This window comes from Lissotriton vulgaris, chromosome 8 (assembly GCF_964263255.1).
Source record: "Lissotriton vulgaris chromosome 8, aLisVul1.2, whole genome shotgun sequence".
Classification (NCBI taxonomy): Eukaryota; Metazoa; Chordata; class Amphibia; order Caudata; family Salamandridae; genus Lissotriton; species Lissotriton vulgaris.
This window is the reverse complement of record NC_141696.1, coordinates 297,455,267-297,472,655: the sequence shown is the minus strand read 5'-3', so window position 1 is coordinate 297,472,655 and position 17,389 is coordinate 297,455,267.

Genomic DNA, 17,389 nt, shown 5'->3' with positions numbered 1-17,389 from the left:
CAAAATTGTGAGAGAATATACTTGATACATAGACTTAAGGGTTTATTATGAAACAGCTACTAATTCACTAAACGATTACAGGGGTGTGGTATTATAATGAAAAGTAGGTCAAATGGCAGTGCCAATCAACTTTCACACGGAAAAGGTATTTTTGCCCCAAAAGTTGACACAAGCACTATGCCAAATCCTAAAAAAGTATTAATGCCTAAAGAGTGCATAGGGTGCTTACAAAACCCAGAACACCTTTGAGGGTAAGACGCAACAACTTCACTTCATGTATGTCCCGCAAGAGATACAAGCATAACTATGACATTACAGAATGCACATCATGAAACAGTTTTTACAGCATGCTAAACATAACACAAATTGTAAAAACATTCCTTTGTATGTCCCTTTTTAAGCGTAGGAAGGATAATGGGTCGCAGCCACCATTTTAGAAAGATATTTGCATGACAAAAGCAAAAAAACCCTAGACAGCCTCATGTCACTCAGGGGAGATGGTGTGGGGTAAAGGCCAGTTTTGTCGACTTTGCAGCTATGGATCTAAGTCTGAGTCTCAGCAGTCGCCTCAACATTTGGTGATTCTGGGCAAATCAAGAAACCTCCTAGTACCTTGGAAGGTTAGCCGCGCTATACTAATCCCCGTATTATTATCTTTCCCTGGGGACAGCATAACTTGTTGCCGCTGCAAGGGCCCCTTGTTACATCTCGGGCCATGCCCCAACATTTTGGTAGAGCTTGAAGTGAATGGGCCACTGGCAGGTCATCCACGCCCTTCCAACCTGCCTCATTCCATAGATAACCTTAACTGATGAGCATTGAGGATTTTGCTCTCTGTCCCACCCGTCGCATGAACATTTCTCTGCATATTTTGGCCACAAGGGGCAGATAACACTGGAGAATGAGCCATGCCCCCACCACCAAGACTCCTCTCTTACCTGCAATCGCGCCCAGACAAGTCTGCATAAATAAGTCAAGGCGCCTTTCAAAAGGTGGATGCCACCTGGATCAATGTGTACCTTCTCCTTGCATTAAAAGGGTATATTTTCCCCTCATTGATATGGTTCCCTTCTGTAACCCCTGCCCTCCCAGTGGGACCATGTCATTACTTCCTACATTGAGTAGCATTGGGGAAACTATCTAGTTTTTGTGGCTGCTGCTAGATGTGCTGATACAATCCCGATACCATGTGGTTCCAAAAACATGAAATCATCAAGGTATTAGACTGTATCTTGCAATTGCACTATATCCCTGACTTCCCATTTGGGGAACAGGCTAAATGTGTCAAAGTGTGTCCAGGCAACAGCGCAACCCATGGGCACACATTTGGCCTTCTAATTCCTGCTCTCAAACATGAAACCCAATGGGTGAACTGGGAGCAACTTGAAAGCTGACCTAATGTCGGACTTAATCATTAGCACCTCCCTCCCCAAGGGAACATACTGAGGGAGCATACTGAGTACTAATGAACTGCGGACACAGACGTGAACAGAAGTGAGCTGCAAGAGCTGTGTGGTATACTGAAATTAATCCATAGATTGGGTAAGTTCTTTGCATGACTTGGATTTTTGCTGGCATTGTTGTAAGATGAGGAAATCCTTATCCCTGACTGATTGGTAAAATTGTTTGTGTCCTAAGTCCTTGTTTCAGTGTCCCGCAGAGGCCCAGAAGGCAATGGGCGTACCTCATCCCCCATTTCTTTTTGCGCAAGTCCCCAATTTACTCATAAGACTAAAACCAAGGATACTTTCAACAATGAACTACTGAAACTATCTTGTATCTCCTGAATGGGTTGAGTAAACGCATTGTTTAGTATAAGAGACCTTAATTTTAACATATCATGAACTTTTAATGTTTTTAATGTTTTTTTACTGTGTAAATTTGTACTTTTGTGGCTTTCATACTGAGAACCGAATAAAGTTATTTTGAATTTGAATTTGAATTTGGGTTGAAATTGATGCATTGAATGAACTACCAGAAGGTGACCTCTCTTCCTAAAATGAATTAGGCGACACCTACAAACCAAAATAGCTAGCAAGCACTACTTGGGACATGAGATTAGCTTTTTCTGCACAAGAAACGTTTTGTAAGCCTTTTTCTATGTTTTTGTTTGTGTGTAAGCTCAAATAATTGGTATAAATGACTAGGATTTGTGTGAAACATCATCAAATAAAGTATATTCCAATGGTGAGTGATTCCTCTATTGTTGAATCCTTTTAGAGGTATATCAAAATGTTTCCTACGGAGAACGCCTTATAATTGTGTGTCCCTCCCCAAGGTTGGCAGCTTAGACAGGGCCTCATCAAATGGAGTGTAATGGACTGCACAGATACTGGTGTCCATCCCATGGTTTACCAACATGTCCCATGGAGATAACAAATTGTGAATTAACCTAATTTTGCCTAACTTTTTCTTGAGAGCTGGCCCAAAAGAAGAGCACACAGTAACATATGTGAAATGCTTTACTAACCCTTTACCTGGTGCCATTGTGTGCACATTTTTACTGGAGCATGTACCTACAGAACAGATATGATACATGAACTCACTTGCTTGTTAAAACAGTATTTTGTTGAGTATAATGGTTGTTGACATCATTGAGTGAGACGTTCTGTATATATGATGCGGCCCAACTTTTCCCCATTGCCACAGTGCAGTGCTGTAGATTTTCATTCAATGGTGTTGATCATTATTAAATCTGAGCCTATAATTAAACATTACAACAGTTACAATATGTTTAGTTGGCACACGCATTGTAAGTCACAGCTATGTGCAGTGCATTTAAAGTGTAGTTATACATGTGTGGAACTATTTGTCTTTATCGTATTACTCTAGATTTTAGCAATAGTCATTTGGCCAAGCTATATGGAAAATTATTGGCGGCTGTTACACAGAGATGTATTTTCCCCACCAATCTTTATCTTGAACACCACTTTAAACTACCGTTTCTGTCTGTGAGAAATTCGGTTGTTGGTTGATTGGGGTGTGAGCCCTGGTCAAGAAGCAGTCACAATCCTTCTCATGTGAGGCACCAGATAACCCTAAATTAACCTGAAATCCACTCTTTGGTAGCTTGGCACAAAGCAGTCAGGCTTAGCTTAGAGGCAATGTGTACATTGTTTGTGCAACACTTCAAACGGTAATAAAGAAATACCACAACACAGGGGCTTGGCTCGATGCCAAGGTAAGCCCCTGCATCCTTTTGTTTGTTTTGTGCCATTTTGAAACCCCGAAACTGGTCCTAGGATGTGGGGGACAGAAAGACTGATGCCCCATTTAGTGGAGCGCCTGGATGTAGCACTGCGAGAGATTGTTTTCCCGTGTTTAAATCACGTCCTTTTAAGAGTTGCGGAATACGTGAAAGAGAAAGAGGTGTTTGTTGACCTCTCTGGTGGGACGCCCTGTGATTCAGATTTATTTTCTGTTTTCAAGATACTTGTTTGTGAATTCCCCGGTGTAACTGTTGGCACCGTGATCAGTAGGATAGTAGACGTTCCTTCACCCTTGTCCTGAGGAGGCCAGGATTCTTGGAGGCAGAAACGCGTCGACGTGCCATATCTGACAAGAGGAGTCTGATGATAACTGTTGTACTATATTTATTTTTGGTTTAACATAATCTTAGAATCAAGGTTCAGGACCTACTAGAACCGATTGTGTGTCCACAGGACTACCTCTCAGTGTACTCCCTGAACAAATAGGGGGACACTTGATTGACTTAGTGTGACCTTCTGGGTGAAAAAGGTTGATTTTTTATAGGAATATTGTTTGTCCTTATATGTTATTTGTATATCATTGTTGTAGATTTTTGTGTATATATATATTTCTGCGTTGTGATAAGATTTCTGTTACTAAATCACAGACTGAATTTTACTCCTTACTATTGGGATGGCGTAGTACTGGATTATTGAGTATGGAAGAACTGACATTTTTAAAAAATGAGCATCCAATTATGCCAGTCTTTTATCTCATACCTAAAATCCATAAGAACGCTAGTATACCGCCTGGCAGGCCTATCATCTCGGCTTGTGGAGGGTTACTGGAAAACACGACCATCTACATTGATTCTTTTTTACAAGACTTTGTAAGTTGTTTACCTTCTTTTATCCAAGACTCTTGTGATTTCCTTAGAAAAATCAGTAACATCAGCTGGGACCCTGGCTGTTGGTTAATAACATTGGATGTCACATCGCTCTATACGAGTATCCATCATCAGGATGGGGTTAGAGCAATCCAATATTTTCTTGATTTTAGACCAGCAACCATGTCACAGCACAACAAAATGTTAATTGCCATGATCAATCATTGTTTGAACAATAACTTTTGTATGTTCAATAAGCAGTACTACCAACAGGTCAGAGGAGTTGCCATGGGGGCCTGTTTCTCTCCCAGTTATGCCTGTCTGCACATGAGCTACTGGGAGAGACAGGTCCTCCATGGTGACTTCAAAGACATTTGCTGCAATAATATCCTGCAGTGGTTCCGATATATCAATGATATATTTTTAATTTGGAGCGGGTCATTAGAGGAGGCAGAGACATTTGTAAAAAGTATCAATGTCAATGTGTTTAATCTTGAGTTCACTGCCAATATCGGCCGCACAACAGCCTATTTTCTTGATGTAGAAATTTTGATTGTAGATGACCACATTCAAACTAAACTGTATAGGAAACCAACGGCCGGCAACACCGTGTTGCATGCCACCAGCCACCACCCACCCCATCTTATACGCAGCATCCCCTACGGGGAGATGCTGCGAATAAGACGCATTTGTAGTACAGATCAGGAGTGTGAGTCTGCCCAGCGAGCTAGCCATAGTAGATTTTTGGCCAGAGGCTATAAAGAGAAAGACATCAACAATGCAATTCGCAAAGCCGATGCACTAACTAGACAGGAGGCACTGATATATAAGAAAGATAAGAGCAAGAGCCATGGGGAGCCCCAGCGGCAAACCAGATTGATCTGGTCTTTCAATAAACAACATGGTGCATTGAGAATTTTTTTTAACAAACATTGGAGCCTCATCCGTAATGATCCATCAATCGGAGAGAGCATGCCAACAAAACCTTTGATCACCTTTAGATAAGCCCGCTCTTTGGGCGACGAGTTGGTAACATCTAGCCCTGAAATTAGTGCCCCTGTCAATTGGCTTAACACGAGCATAGGGTTCCGCAAGTGTGCGACTTGCAAAGCCTGCAAGCACGGTGTTCACAAAACTGAGTTAACCACCCCTTTTTCCAATATTCCACTCAAAATCACTAAGCAGCTCACGTGTAAAACGGAGTTTGCAATCTATGTGCTGGAGTGTCCCTGTGGCCTGCGATATGTTGGGAGCACCAAGTTGCAGGTTCACATGCGGATACTACAGCACATTAGGGCCATTATCACCAGTGATGCATCGTATCCGGTTGCACAGCATTTTAAGCATCATCATGACAATAAGAGTGAACTTTTACAATATTATGTTGTGGATGCGATTGGCCCATTATGGAGAGGGGGTGATAGAGAGGCACTCTTACGACTCACTGAAACAAAATATATCCTAAAATTGGACAGCAAGACCCCAGGTGGCCTCAACGCCACAGAATATTTCTACACTTGCCTTTGATTCATTCTAGAGGGTCTTGACAACTAATCTCGACGATATGTAAAATAAATGACTCAGCCTGTTGACAGGCAGTCGAGTGTGGTGGTTGGTATATTTCCTATCTGTTGTATATATAAGGTCAGGCCGCTGTAGTTCTACCTTATTGCATGTTCTTTCAAACCGCAGTCACTTGCTGAATATGATTTTCTAAAAAACAATTAGTCAACACTAAGTGTTTGACTATTTTAAGTAATCACATATAATAATTAAAAAAGAACTTCATAAAAAACTTTTTTATTTACATGCACTTTCACTCTTTTTGCTGCACTTTAAGGGTTTTGCATATAGGTTGACACACAAATATGAGCCCACTGGGGCCACATTGTGTTACAAAATAGCTTAGCCACTTGCATATTTGCACAATGCTGCCTTTTTTCAGGCTATTTGGTTATCATACTTATTTGACACCCTGTTATGCATAGTCAGATATTCGATGCTGCACTTGCACTTTGTTGCCTGGCGTATTTTGCACATTATTGAAGTCACTTTTGTATTTGACAAAATTACGAGCTTTCAAGATTGGTGTGTATTTTATGCCATTGTAGGTTTTATTTCCCTTGGTAACAGACAATTTTATCTATATTTTAAGATAATTTATGTCCTCATTTATGAGTAGACTTGAGTGCAATGTTTACATTTTTTTTAACATTCTATATAGATTTGTTAATGTGTAGCAATGAAAGGCATAATGTACATTCATGTGGTTATTATGTCCTCTTTTTGTGGCTATTGAACGATGTATTTGATTGACCAATTGCATCACTTTTTTCTTGTTGCACTAGCACTTTAAATAGTCCCCACTCCCTCATTGGCGTCATGTGACCAAGGCCTCTTTGAAGGCCGAAACGTTATGATGGCAGGGCAAGCTTCTACGAATAAAAACTAAATTTGCTCACTGCAAACCTTGGGTCGGCTCCTCTTTCCTTGCCTTGAAGCTCTCCGGTGTACTTTGGAGTTCGAGGGTTCCTGGATTGGGTGCGTTGTATATATATATATATATATTCACTGAAAAAACCATAGGTTATAGACCATATATAGTTAGGGATTAGCATTTACTAAACCTTATTTTACTCACACAAAACCATTTAAATTCGCATATATAGTTAGTTGCACTAACTATATATCGCGCACCCGCAATCCACTGCTGATGATGTCACATATTACATCATTCATGACATGGTCAGTGACATCACTGATGACATCACTGATGACATCTCAAATGACATCATTGATGACATCACTGATGACAACACCCAGTGACTATATGTTTCTGTAAAGTTAAAATATGTCTTACATATTGAAGAATGAGTGGATGTATAAGTGTCTGGATGAAGGATTTAGTAGGTGCATGACTGACTGTATGAGTGAGTGATTAAATGTGTCTCACTGAGTGCATGGGTTAGTGACTAAACTGTCTTAATTTGTGCATCATTATGTCTGTTGTTCTGTAAACTGCTGCATGTGTTGATCAGTAGCTATATGAGTAACTATATGGGTTATTGATTGGTTGCCCAAGTGTTTGTATGGGAGACTGAGTGTGTGTGTGGGTGGCTGGGAGGCGTATGACTCTGTGCATTGATGTGTGAGAAGATGATTCACTAGATGTATGGGTTCAAAAGTGCATGTGGAAACAGCTGTATGAGCGGTTGACTGTGTGCATGAGTGTATTGGTGAGTGAATGGATATCTCAGTGCTACATGTCAAAGTAAGTACATATGTAAAACACAGTACATGTGAGAGTTGACATATATAAATAACTGTGCATAAGAGCCAGTGAATGTGTGAGTGGCTGTATGGATCATTGTGAACTTGTATCAGGGATTGTATAAGAGAGTAAATAAGTGTTAGTATATGTTTGAATAAGTAAGGTGTGTATAACTGTATAGTTGAGGAAATGGAGGTGTGATTGATTCTTTGCATGACTGACTAGGTGTGTGAGTAACTCCATGGATGAGTGACAGTCTGTGAGTGTCTGTTTACACTGATTGTATCTAAGGTTATATTAGAGTCTGAAGAGGTTCATCGTATTATCACATGAATGATATCATCAGTGATGTGATCAGTAATGTCACATGAGATGTCATCAGTGATGTCATCAGTGATTTCATTTGAGATGTCATCAGTGATGTCATCAGTGATGTCATTTGAGATGTCATCAGTGATGTCATGTGAGATGTCATCAGTGATGTCATTTGAGATGTCATCAGTGATGTCATCAGTGATGTCACTGACCATGTCATGAATGATGTAATATGTGACATCATCAGCAGTGGATTGCGGGTGCGCGATATATAGTTAGTGCAACTAACTATATATGCGAATTTCAATGGTTTTGTGTGAGTAAAATAAGGTTTAGTAAATGCTAATCCCTTACTATATATGGTCTATAACCTATGGTTTTTTCAGTGAATTTTCAAGGTTTTGTAAATGCTAATTCCTAACTATATATGGTCTATAACCTATGGTTTTTTCAGTGAATTTCAATGGTTTTTTAATAGTAAATATCAAAAGCTGCAAAAATGTATTCTTATTCTAATTCAAAAATATATTTTTTATATTTTTGTATTATATATTTTTTAATTTAAATATTTTTTTAATTATTTTTTATTGTTTCGCTGCCGGTCCGCGAACCGGTAAACGTTCCGTTAGCGCAAGTACCGCGTTAGAAAGCAACATCGTGCAGGTTCTCGTACCGGGACACGCACTGACAAGCGCTCGCTCAAAAAAGGTGGGAAAGTAATTTACAGAAAAACCACTGGAGACACTTTCACCAAATATACATTAGCTCATACTACATACCAATCCCTACCATTTTCACAAATTTGGTTGGAATTCCATTTAGCCATTTAGCATGTAGACCTCTCTAAATTCCCTGAGGTAAATTACTTCACAAAACACATATGAAGTGTTGGAATTGACAACCAATTAAAATGTTACTTACATTTTCTACTATTATATCATGACGTTTGATTGGTTATGTACCTGAATATATATAAAGAAAGAGAGAGAAACACAGCCATTTTGACTACTACTTCCTGAAGTACATTTCAAGAGCATTTTCACTGACAAATTAAACTTCTTTTTGAAAGGTAAGAAGTTATTTTAAAAATTTGAAATGAGAACTATGTTATGGTAATTTGTTAAAACGTTTTCAGATAGTTATATACTGTCCCTCTGTAAGAGTTAGAGATTGAGATTGTTATAATTATGGATTGAGTTAGGCTTCTATGGTATAATTATGAATTTACCTAGTCTTCATCACAGGCACTTTGTAATAGTTCTACTTCCTGCCTGAATCCATACAGTGCCCAAAGATAACTTCACTGTTAAAAACTCACAAGTACCTGCCTAAACTTTAACCCAACAGTAACCTATCTCTACTGATATATTTTTATTTTTTATGCAATTTACAGCAAGAAAATGGAAGCACAACAGAAAGAAAGTAATATTTCCTTTCAAATAAATATTGAAAACAATCCAAATGAAGAAAAGGATGAAAATGACTTTTTGGATGACACATTACACGAAGAATTAATTGAATGTGTAGAAGCATATGAATCATGGAATGAAAAGGAGGACATACCTGATGAATTGATGTTACAAATTCTTTTAGATTTTGAAAAATCTGAACAATAAATTTAAATTTTAAAATTAAAAATTGTTTGAGACATTATTCTTTTTTATATGTAAATTATGAAATAGTACCAAAATAGATATAATATAAAGTGAGACTTAAAATATACTGTACAACTTTTTTGTGTTACATAGTAAGTTTGCTCATAGTTACTTCCTTTCTCCAACTATATTATCTCCAATGTGTATTTAACATCTCTTTATCATCTCCTGCCTCCATATTGTTTCGGCTTTCCAGACAGACTATGGTATGAATTCCATATACCACAATAACTTCTGAAACAACTTGCAAGATATCTACAAAGGAGACGGCGTTTATTTATTTTTAGACTCTGCATTGGTACCTACATGTTGCTATGTAAATAAAAATAAACAAAAAAAACCCAACAAAACGAACAATCAATAAACATACAATATTTAAAAAGTCTATCATTCTTGTTTCCTTATAGTACGCTCCCTGGACCGCTTTCCGGTGCGCGTACCGGGCGCACCCCACGGCAAAAAAAACGATTTTTTTTTTTTGCCCCGCGGGGCCCTTTTAAAGCCTCCACATCAAACCTAGGGGGTCAGGGAGGATCTACTATGCCCCCATATGATCATTTGCCCCTTCGTTTTTGCCTCCTCTTGTCTCTCGATCCTACCGAGAGACAAGATGGTGGCTGCTCCGGACTGTTTAGAATGTTGACAGACACCGGAGAGCCAATCAGCTTCGCTTCGCAACGTTCCGTTACGCGAAAAGTACGCGAACCGGAGCGCTACCCGGGATGCTGTCACAGATATATCTGTTTTTTAAAACGTTAATTTCTCAAAATCCACTGGAGCACATATATAGAGACCCAGCAAAGACACATCGGGCTAACAGTCCCTACAATTTTGCCAAGTTTCGTGCAAATCCATTCAGCCGTTCGAGCTAAAAGTGAGGCCAAAGGCCCTATGGAAAAATGAATGGGAAAAACGTGTTTCGGGAGCCCCCTTTTTTCTCGGCCCCCCCTTGACGAAACCCCCCCAACTTTTTAGGGGCTGCTCAGAAACAAAATGTGCCATTTTCCTGAAAATTTCAGCCGATTCCGTCCACAAACGCCAAAGTTATTAGACATAGAATTTTCAAAAGTCCCATAGAGAAAAAATCCTAACTATATATACCTACTGGCGACCGCCAGTAGGTAATATATATATATATATATATATATATAGTCCCAAGGTGCTCTGATTTAAGGCCGCACTCCGTTGCAGTTTGGTGAGCAGCCTTTTTAGTTTTGTGGGTATGCAGCTTCTCCTCCGGTTATTTATTCCTCAGGCCTTACGCGTTTCGAAGGTCTTTTCCTTCTCATCAGAGGCCACACATACAGCACGAGATTTATCGCCTTTACATCACCCCTGAATGGCTTTTAACATTTTAATGAGCCTCTGGTGTGCTCGTGATGTCACTGTTTTTTTTCCACAATGCCTGCTGGGTGATGTATTTTTTTCGTGGCATTTTTCTTCCCTCCGATGGGTTTCTCACTGTATATGCAATTTAGGAAAACATTTAGCAGCCCTCCAGTGGGCCCCAGGGGATGAGTTTGCATACCTTGTTTTGAAACAACTGCAGCGCCATTATCGAAGGGATCTGGTTCCCCTCGCAGGATCCTCATTTCCTTCGAGGTTGGTGCGTCGCCTCCACGGCCGCAGCCGCCGTGATTGAATATAGTCCCAAGGTGCTCTGATTTAAGGCCGCACTCCGTTGCAGTTTGGTGAGCAGCCTTTTTAGTTTTGTGGGTATGCAGCTTCTCCTCCGGGTATTTATTCCTCAGGCCTTACGCGTTTCGAAGGTCTTTTCCTTCTCATCAGAGGCCACACATACAGCACGAGATTTATCGCCTTTACATCACCCCTGAATGGCTTTTAACATTTTAATGAGCCTCTGGTGTGCTCGTGATGTCACTGTTTTTTTTCCACAATGCCTGCTGGGTGATGTATTTTTTTCGTGGCATTTTTCTTCCCTCCGATGGGTTTCTCACTGTATATGCAATTTAGGAAAACATTTAGCAGCCCTCCAGTGGGCCCCAGGGGATGAGTTTGCATACCTTGTTTTGAAACAACTGCAGCGCCATTATCGAAGGGATCTGGTTCCCCTCGCAGGATCCTCATTTCCTTCGAGGTTGGTGCGTCGCCTCCACGGCCGCAGCCGCCGTGATTGAATATAGTCCCAAGGTGCTCTGATTTAAGGCCGCACTCCGTTGCAGTTTGGTGAGCAGCCTTTTTAGTTTTGTGGGTATGCAGCTTCTCCTGCGTGCGGAGTGCGGCTTCAAATCTGAGCACTTTGGGAAGACATATGAAATCACGGTGGCTCCGGCCGTGGGAGCGACGCACCGCCTGTGGAGCAACAAAGGTCTGGTAGAGGGGAAACATCCCCTTGAATTTGGCGCTGCAGGTAAAGAATTGTAAAGACATTCAGAGCCTCATCTGGGACCCACTGGAGGGTGAAAAACTGATCTCGTAATTGGCATGAAGGAAAGAAACCCACTGGAGGGTGACAAACGCTTGAAAATAACTACAAACCCCAGCATGCAGTATAAACTTTATTGAAAATGAACATGAGTTCAAGGGCACACTGAAGGCCAATCAAATAAAAGCATGCAGCAGGGGCATGGCAGCAAGTAATGCTTTCCGAATGTGGCCTCTGATGAGAAGCACGAGGGCTTCGAAACGCGTAAGGCCGGGAGATTAAACAACGAGATGACAAGCTGAATGTCTTTGAAATAAAGAGGTTTTGTAAACCAACCTGCGTGCGGAGTGCGACTTCAAATCTGAGCACTTTGGGAAGATATATATATATATATATATATATATATATATATATATATATATATGTGTGTGTGTACATTGTATGTTTATTAATAGCATTATATAAAAGCATTACTTTGCATCAAGGATTACTACAAATTACATTGGTAATCATGGTTATGATTAGGTATGTGATCATTGTGTAGGTATAAAAAAACTAATGCTGAGAATTCTGTTCCTAGTATAAGGGAATTTATAGTCCCTTATCTCCTAAGAATTGTGACATTGATCCCTCCCGACCATCTTCTGTTTTTTGCAGCTTTAGTTGTGGTAGTGGCATGGCCATGCCCATGATGGGCAGCCTCCACTCCTATATTCTTTAAAAAACACGTTCCCTGGCATCAAGTGGAAGATCAAGGCTAATTAACCCCCTCCTCCCCTCGGGGGGAGGGGCAGAAAGACTGATGCCCAATTTTGTTAGGGTGGGATATGGCTATGCCCAAGGTAGACAGCCCCAACCCTAAATTTAAAAAAAAATCCTTGGTGTCTAATGGACTTTCTGTCCTCCAGGGGCAGATCAGAAGTAATTACCCCCCATTCACCCACCCGTGGGGATGAAAGACTGATGCCCTATTTAGCTGGGGTGGAGGCATGGCCTTACCCATGGTGGGCAGCACCCACCATATATTAAATAAAAAAGACTTTTCTGGCATGCCCCCAGGGGTGCAGATTATTAATTGCCCCAATCAGCCCCCCAGGAGGGCAGAAAGACTGATGCTTCATATAATTGGGATGGCAGCATGCCATGTTAATGGTGGGCAGCCCCCACCCCTATATATATAAAAAATAAGTTTTATCTGGTATCTAGCCGGCTTTCTGCCCCTGTGTGGGGGCAGTTAAGTATAATTACCTCATCTGCCCCTCGGAGGGCATAAAAACTGATGCCCCATTCAATGTTGGTGGGTAGGGGTATGGCAATTTCCATATTGGGCCGCCCCCAGCCTTATATGTAAAATGAATCTTTCCCTGGTGTCTAGTGAGCTTTCTGCTCCTGAAGGGGAAGATTGGGGGAAATCACCCCCCACCCGGGGAGCAAAAAGACTGGGACAATTAAATGTGCCAGGGGAGCACAAGCCTTTACATTAGGGGCTGCTCCCCCATCCCTGGTGGCTAGTGAGTGGATCCCTGCTTGTGGGTTGCTCTCTTGTGATGATTCCCAATCAGTGATCCACTAGGTCGAGGTAGCATTGGAAAATGGAGATTCTCTTTCTAATGATACCTCTCCCAAAGGAATCTGTACTCAGGGGGCTGAGATTTGCCCCTGATCATTGATATAGTGAAAGTGAACCAAGCCCATTGGCTCGCTTTACTTTCATTTTCCTATGATGACGTCAGCACGCCCTGCGTGTTGATTGTCATTGGAGGCAAAACAAGCATTTACAATGCAATAGGTCTCACATTTGCGAATTAGAGCTATTGGCATTGTAAATGACAATGCCTTTAATTTATGTGTTTTGAAAACTTGCAAGTGGTGCATAAACACACACTTTGTACTTATAGTCCTTGCTTAGGAGAAGTAAGACTGGTAGTAAAACAGGTGCAGTTACTGCCAGCCTTGCCTAATGTAAGCAACGAAAAATGTGAGGCCTAGTGTATTGCAAACGCTTGTTTATGTCCCATTCGGAAATGCAATAAAAGCCTCGAAAGCATGAGGATTCAGAAAAACCCACCCCTTTGCGCTCCTCTGCAGAATTTGTGGAAAGTATGGAAGGGTGCTGGTGTTTCTTGTGGCACCCCAGAGAAAAACGCCTACAGCTTCCTCTGTGAAGCAGCAGGAGAGGCTGAGAAACAGTTGACAAATTAAGTCCTAGAAAATAATACATAAACTACTGACCTGGTTGGGGTTAAAACAGTGTTTATGAACTACTGCTGTCCTTTTGTAGCCATTGGGTTAAGCAACTGTTATTGCTGCAACAGAGTCAATTACCACAATGCAATTTACACAGGAAAATTGAAAAACTGACAGCCTGCCTGCAGAGAGAGCGCAACTATGTTGGCCTCTTTTAAAGAAGTTAACGGTACTTGTAACAACCCTTTCATGAGGCAAGAAACTCCTTTGAAGAGGAACGGTTCGTGTGGTGTGTGTCGACTCGGCTAATCAGCCTAAATGGGCATTGGGAATGAGACAGACAGTCGATCAGTACTGTGGAAGTGCCATGCCTAAATTCTGACCTACAGCTGCAATATAAATCAGATTGACTTCATAAGTAGTTTTATTTATATATTTATGAGCCAGTGCAACAAGAAGGGGTAATTAGCCCCTGAGCATATACTACGTCTGCAATTAATTTTACATGACGTTTACCGCTAAAGAGTAGAATAGTCAAGAAGGTAAAAGGCGAGCTTGTAGTTATTCTGAAACTCACTGGAACCGACCCGGGACGCTGACTAGATCTAGTGAGAATGACTCTCAAATCACCCCTGCACTTTCAAACCAAGATGCTTTGGGCAGTGGTTGGAACATGCACGGTGGATTACCCGTACCTGTTTCTCTAAAGTCTTTGAATACACGCAACCGGACTTTTTATTTGGAATTTATGTAAACTGTACGACAAATAAGACAGACAGGCCAACATTAGCCATAACAAATGTTCAGTCCTGTTTAGCACAGCTCCATGTTAACTTCTGCTTTTGGCCTTGTACCAGTTTTTCATATTACTTAGGCATACGAACAGGGGCACTAGCACACCAAAAAAAAAAAAAAACAATCGCTAACTAAGCACTGGTGAAGATGAAAAGCTAAAGAGTTTATGCTTTGCTGGAATTCTCTCTACGAGGTGCCCCAGACATGTGATTGCTCACAGCCATTACCCATCTCTGGAATAGGAGGCAGGTGCAGTTCATACTTTCAAGGCACACGTCTCGCACTCTGATGGCTGAACCCTATTTGAAAGATTGGCTTTGGGTGCTGAGACGTTGACCCCCCAGTGCTGCGAATAAATAAATATCACTAAGAAAAAACATATTACATGTTTCCACTGCATTTCAGACGTTTTGATGAACCAGCATTCACATGCAGCTCGCGCATTTACCTGAGTTTAAGCCATTGGCATTGTAAATAACAATGCCTTTTATTTACATTTTAATAACCAAAACATAAATAAAAGTAATTGTCATTTACAATGCCAATAGCTAAAACTCATGTAAATGCAAGACTTATTGCATTGCAAATGCCTGTTTAACTTCAGGGCACCCGAATTGACACATAGCAGAGGTACCTTTCGGTTAATTCTCTCATTGACGCCTCATTTTGCAGTGGCGTTGATACAGGCGCTAATCTCTAATGCTACAGGTTACAATGATGGCCTCCGGTGGTTCGATTAGAGGTAGTATAGTAAACTAACCCAGTTATTATCCAATTCTCGAGCAAAAAACATGGAAAACACAGCCCTGCCACTGGAATTGCAAGGGCACTGCAGTGTCCTGCGGGACACGGTCTAGTTGTTGTAAGTGATGTAACCTACACTGTACACCCACCCACCACTGATGTCACGAGTCACGTGACACAGTTAATAAATAGGGCGGAGCGCACGTGCTCTTGGCCAGTTTAGTAACCCACTACCCTGTGTCCGTGTCTCCATGAGCGCGGTAATGAGGGCCTAGGGCCCAAAACCACATTGGCGACGAGGCGGGTCTTTCCCGCGTGTGTAGCCGCTGCCTGTCGGTGGAGAAAAGGGAGAGAGAGCTGCCGCCTAGAGGGCACCCCCTGGAAATCGACGACGAGAGGCCCGCGTGGCTGGTGCTGAGCCCGGGCCGACAGGTTAATGAGGAGGTGACCGGGAGCCAACCCCTCACCTCTCGAGCCCTGCAGTGGGCCGCCCTATCTAGATAAGAGCCCCGGACAGCAGCGCCAACCGACCGGAGCCCACCCGGGTCGGCCGTGAGTGACCCCCACCGCATGGAGGAAGACGGAGCCCCGCAGCATGACCCGAGGCGACCAGGAGCCCACCCTGTACCTCGTGTACCTGTGCGCAGCCGCCCCAGCGAGGAAGTGCCCAAGGGGTGAAGAGCGGACCGACCGGTGCCCACCCGCGTCGGCCGTGATCGAGGAATCCCCGGCACTGATGAGTACAAGCCGAGCGGAGCCCACCCGCATCGGCCACAACCGGGCCGCAACTGACTGCCCCCACCGGAGGTGACCGGGAGCTTTCCCCGTGCCCCCTGTGCTAAGCGCATGCCCCCGGCGTGGGGCGAAGAAGGAATCAAAGCGGAGCCCACCCACGACAGTCACGACGCCAACCGGACCCAAGGTGAGCCCGCGAGCTGCTCGATAAGCCAGGGTGTGAGCGGAGGTTCGCAGGAGCTCACCCAGCCTCAGCAACCAACGCGACAAACAAGGAGAGTGAGGGGCGGGAGCTGAGTAGTTAACCACCTCCAGACCCCCCTCAGGCAAAATGAACGCTGCCCGGAAGCGGAGCCTACCCGCATCAGGATATTTGACTGGAGCCCCCAGAAGCAGCCTCGCCCCCGCCCCGCGCGTGAGCTGAGAGGCTGCCGCGGGAGGGGAGAGAAAACAAGGAAAGCAGCAAACCCTCACCCGCGCAATGGGAGGACAGACGCGAGCTGCTGCAGGAGGAGATGAGGCGGTGAGTGCAGCGTGGGGCCACCACAAAGCGAAGTGACTCACCAGGGTTGTGAGGAGCCCTCCGGCGGTGCCTCACAGGTACCGGCACCAGTGAAGATCTGAATATAGCTATTGTCAATCGGATGTACAGCAGATACGCTGCTATGGGACAAAAATAAAGTTATCTGACAATTTCGATGTAAAATTTCTATCATAATTTTGCATTCTTTTAATGTTTACTTATTTTTATATAGTTTTATATAGCGAACTATATACCTGAGGTTTTTCAGAACACTTTACATTAAAAAAGTAACATACTACAACGGGAAGAAAGCGTGCATTGCATTGGCTGTTGGGTGAGTTGGGATACTTCATATTTCAAAAGTTAAAGTAAATAAAACGATAACTTAAAACATAGCTTACATGTAGTATAAACCCCTCCTAGAATAAGGAGCACTTCACTTTCTGTCTTCTTTCGCCCTCTGTCCGACCGGAAGTCAATTTCTTATACTGTGACCCCAGAAAGGGTCGGAATATTTTCATATTGGCATGGGAAACATAGCATAATCACTTGCAAGTAATTCTTTTTACTTGTATCACTCTTGAAGTGTTTCCAAATAGTAAAATAATGCCAGAATATACCTTCTGCAAATAGTTTTATAAGTAAAAGCGATCTCACACATGTCCTTGATGCCAGATTGCTTGAGCCTCCCACCAGACTCGAA